Source organism: Anastrepha ludens, chromosome X (genome assembly GCF_028408465.1).
Source record: "Anastrepha ludens isolate Willacy chromosome X, idAnaLude1.1, whole genome shotgun sequence".
Classification (NCBI taxonomy): Eukaryota; Metazoa; Arthropoda; class Insecta; order Diptera; family Tephritidae; genus Anastrepha; species Anastrepha ludens.
This window is the reverse complement of record NC_071503.1, coordinates 86,090,998-86,096,075: the sequence shown is the minus strand read 5'-3', so window position 1 is coordinate 86,096,075 and position 5,078 is coordinate 86,090,998. Positions and strand designations below refer to the sequence as shown.

Genomic DNA, 5,078 nt, shown 5'->3' with positions numbered 1-5,078 from the left:
TGTGAAATGTTAGAATATGCAAACAATCAACAAGGCGGAGACATTGCCTAGTGCACGAACTAATGAGGGAGAGGCAGTGCGACGAACAATTTGTGAAATGTTAGAATATGCAAACAATCAATAAATAAATTCGTATTATTTTAATTGCTTTTAAACTTTTTAGTTTGAGCTGTGCTAATTTATTTATATTACAAACACATTTTGGCAGCTTGTTAATTATTTACATTTTTCAATCTTTCGTGTTCCAATCTTAATTTTTCCATCTCGGCTCTCTCTTCTTTCTCCAGTAGTACTTTCTGCAATTTAAATTTATTTTCCTCTTTTTCTCTTTCAAATTCCAGTTTTTGTGTTTCTAAGTCCACCTTTTTCTTTTAAATTTCAAATAATAGAGCAAATGGGCTCGAGCTCTCTTCAAATTTCTTTTTGTTGTCGTTGTATTGTTTTGTGTGCGAATATCTGATGCCAATGAACAAGGCGGACTGACTTGATCCTCAGGAAATGTTGGAGAAATTAAAACAGATGGACTCACTAATGGACTTTCAGGCAAAGTCGTAGATGTTTCGCAATCAATTTCTAATAACACTTCCTCTTCATTATTCTCCAAGGACAACACTGGCTCTGAAGACTGATAGATTGCTGATGGCTGGATATTGATGCGCCGTGAAAAAATTGCATGTAGGTCATCATAAAATAGACAAGTCTTTTTGATGTATTCTTCTACATTCTCAAGCAATCCTGCGCCCGTTTGGCTTTTCCACTTGACCGCGTCCAAAAAACTTGTTTTAAGGTGTCTCATTTTAGTGCGCATATTATCCCATTTGATTGTGCATAAATTTGGCGAATTTTGCTCAATGCGATCATAAAATTTTTGAGCAGTTGGTTTCTAAAATAAGTTTGTAAAATGTAAACAAGCTAGTAATGGAAAATGTAAGAGCATTACCTCAAATTGTTCCGGATTAGCCTTCACATTGTCAAAGACAATCGTAAGTAAATCTCTGGTTTGCTGTTCACTCCACCGAAAAGTGCCATTAATGCGTAATCGTTTTTTCTATAAATATATAAATAAACCAATTGATTTTTAAATATTAACAAAATAATATTACTCTACTTACAAATAGCGAATCGCGCGTTTATGCTTAACAGCTGATAATTATTTGCGACTAATTGCCACGAATGCCACTGAAAATAGTCTAGCAAAGTTGCCATTATATCGCAAACCTAATTGCATGTAAAAATGAACAGCTGATTTGCGACTTTGCCACCTTGCGAAGTTTGCAATAAATGCCATATGTTTGCAACATTACATGAGTACCACTAATATGTATCATATGTATGAGATGTGTTCAAAAAGTATTGCGAACTTTGAATTTTCGCAGGTTACGCATATTCGAATTTCGATTTTTTTGTGGCGATATGTTGGTACTCATGTCTCTCTCTCATGTCGACGAGTTCGGCCATTTTGAATATTCAGTTAACTGTTGACAGCTGCTTTGCTTGCACGTGTTTCGGCTCGTCTTCGATTTTTACCTATTCAAAAAGATGGAGCAAAGAACCTGTATCAAATTTTGTGTGAAAAACGAAATTAAGTGCGCTTATGCATTCCGAATGTTGACTGTGTCATACGGAGAAGCTACTTTGGATCAAAGCAACGTTTATCGGTGGTACAAAATGTTCTCAGAAGGCCGAGAAAATGTGAACGACGAAAAGCGTGCCGGACGCAAGAGCACTTCAACAACAGACGAAAAAATTGATGAAGTGAAGAAAATGGTATTGGCCAATCGTCGAATCACCGTTAGAGATTCCATTCGATTTGTTTCAATGATTTGAGCATGAGACGGGTCGCCGCAAAATTCGTGCCAAAACTGGTCAATTTCGACCAAAAGCAGCATCGCATGAACATTCCTAATGAGATGTTGGACTCTGTCCGCGACGACCCAAATTTGCTCCAGAGGGTCATAACTGGTGACGAATCGTGGGTTTATGGTTTAGATGTGGAAACCAAAGCTCAATCATCTCAATGGAGGCTGTAAAAGTTTTGCTTACCGTTTTCTTTGGTTGCAGGGGTGATGTTCATCATGAGTTCTTGCCACAGGGTAAAACGGTCAATAAGGAATATAACCCGCAAGTTATGCGCAATTTGCGCGAAACAATCCGCCAGAAACGCCCGGATTTGTGGAAGAACTAAAATTGGCTCTCGCATCACGAAAACGCCCCTGCTTACACATCGTTGCCTGTGCACAGCCACCCTATTCCCCAGATGTGGTCCCCTGTGACTTTTTCTTATTTCCGAAACTGAAGAGGATCATGAAAGGACGATTGACGAGATAAAGACGGCATCGAAGGAGGAGCTGAACGAGATAAAAAAAATATGTTTTTAAATGCTTCGAAGATTGGAAAAAACGTTGGCACAAGTGCATATATCTCATGGGGATTACTTTGAAGGGGACAAAATAGATGCTAATTAATAAATAAATTATTTTTGAAAAAAAAAAAATGGCGATACTTTTTGAACACACCTCTTATGCACCCATATATGTACGTAAATATGTCTTCTAAGCGCGAATTTTATAACTAATTTGCGTTTAGTTATTTTAAAAAAAGTCGATACAACAATTAAAACCGAACAAGTCGAGATCGAGAAACAAACTGACTTTTAGTTTATTTAAATTTTTCACAATTCAGTTTTTCTTACTTGCTAAATTACATTGGTATAATTTCGCTTTAAATAAAATTGCTGATTTTGCTTAAATAACTAAAATTGTTTATACTTTGGAAAGTTTTATGGATTGTGATATGTGCCGGAAACTGATATCGGGTTACTGCTTTTGCCGATTTTATTTAAAAATTCCTCGAATTTATCAGGTGCATTGGCTTTGAGGTCAATGTAACTCGCGTGCAGAGGCATACACTAACATTCCAAAAAATAGCCGCTTTTCCTTATAACAAGGTTACATCTTACACATGTTGTACTACTGAAAATTTTGATTTCATTCTGTTTTGTTCTCTCATAGTAGATAAATACTTAATTTATATTATATATACCTTCATGTAAGGGCTAATCCAATTAACAAAAAAATAATATAAAATAAGTATGATAGCTGTGAACCTAGAAACTTACTTTGAAACAAAAGTTTTGCTTTTTAATTGGACAGGCCCGTGCGCAGAAAATTTCCGAGGGGGTGGTTTCAAGTACAGAAATTTTATATGTTTATATTTATGTAATAAATCAACTTTTCGAGGTATCTACTGAAAAAAACTCTTTCAAAATTATTTGCGGATCGATTTTAACATCGCGATGTACATTGAGTGAGGCTAAGCCGTTTAGGCGATCTTCAGACATTGTTGATCTCAAATACGTTTTCAGTCGTCGCAAAGTTGAGAAGGATCGTTCATTCGTCGCTGTTGTCACAGGCAAAACTGCCATCACGCGAAGCATCTGGTTAACATTTGGAAACGCATCTTCATTACAAATATCGAGTGCTTCAAGTGAGTTTTTTATTTCCTTTCCGGCAATGAGCTTCCGCGAAAGTTGTACTTCGTTCACCCAGATTTCACGGGAATCGTCGCGCAAAATTGAACAATATGGTTGGGATAGTTGAGCGCAGGACTCTTCCTCGAAAATTTGCATTTTGTTGGGAAAAAGGCAAGCGAAATTTGATAAAATATTGCGGTGATTTAAGAATCGAGATGGCAATTGTACCAGAAACGATAAATAGAGCATAAATTATTATGTAATGCTTCTGTGATTAAGTACTATGAGATTTATAAAGAAATTTATAAAATGTCACAGTTCCTACTTAAGTAGCAACACTTGCTTTGTGAGTTGTCGTCGGCAAAATTAGAAATAGATTTAATTCGGCGACAATGTCGAAATGCAATTTTGCCACTTGAAGTTGTGCGGTCGTCAAAAAAATCGGCTACAAGCTTTCAATTCGGTTTTTTATGTGTGCGAAAGCGAGAGAAAATGCCGCATTGCTGTTCAGTTATAAGTAATAAGGCAAATTTAAACCGCTTTGCACTTACAAGTGAGTGCACGAACGTAAATGACAATTTGAATACATACACCCACCAAAAAATTCGATCCGCATCTAAGGCTGTAAAGAGTATCAGTACTTTTTGAGCAGGCAGAAATCAAAACTTGTATTGTCCTAAATATAAACGTAATAAATATCAATATTTATTTATTTATTCTTTCATCAATTAAAGTACAACTCAAATAAATTACTAATATTAAAGCTTAAATATATTATATGGAAACAATACGGTCACATTTCAAAAAGTGTACATATCTCCAGATTAAGATTTGACTTGAAAGTCTCTTGTGACTTAGAGAATATGTATACCAAAATTTTTACAAAATGGGTTAGACTGCCTTATACAACGTGTAAGTGTTCATTACGACACAAATTGGTCTTGTAATTAGGTAAATGTAACATATTGTAGAGTCTAAAGTTACGAGTAGGACAATTAAAAAGTAATAGCTCCAGAAAGAAGTGGCATTTGATATGATTTGCGATTATGTCCCTTATAAGCATTACCGATGAAAATTTTCTTCGTATTTCTAATGTTGGCATTGGTCAACTACTTTTATATGCAGGCATACTATGATACAAGGCCAACGAAGGGAATGAATTGCAAATCTAGTGAAACGTATCTGAACCTTCTCAATTCTTAAAGATGTACCCATATAGAATGGATCCTAGTTTTGGAGGTTGGTTGGTTGGTTTAAGTGGTGATTCTTCCAGAATCCAACTAGCGCTTCAGCACCATTTTGTTGCCACATCCCCGTTTACCAGTTATTTACAGCATGACTATATCGAGTCTGGAACCTTATCAGGTTGTTGACATCTAAGCCAGACAGCTGTTCAAGACTCTCGAACAGCGGTTTGCCCAGGGTTAACATTCTGCCCTTCCATAGGGCAGGGCATTCGCAGAGGAAATGGAAGATTGTTTCCTTTTTCTCCGGTTGTTTACAACTGTGACAGTATGTGTTGTGAGGGATGCCCATTTTGACTGCCTGTTCTCCCACAGGCCAAAAGCCAGTTATGAATGCCGTTAGTCGGCAGGCGTCCCGTCGT

The 5,078-nt window shown here is 36.6% G+C and overlaps 1 pseudogene; it reads right to left on the bottom strand.

Annotated features, from left to right (window-relative positions):
- Positions 1–212: 212 nt before the first annotated feature.
- Positions 213–3,628, bottom strand: LOC128870306 (uncharacterized; annotated as a pseudogene).
- Positions 3,629–5,078: the final 1,450 nt, after the last annotated feature.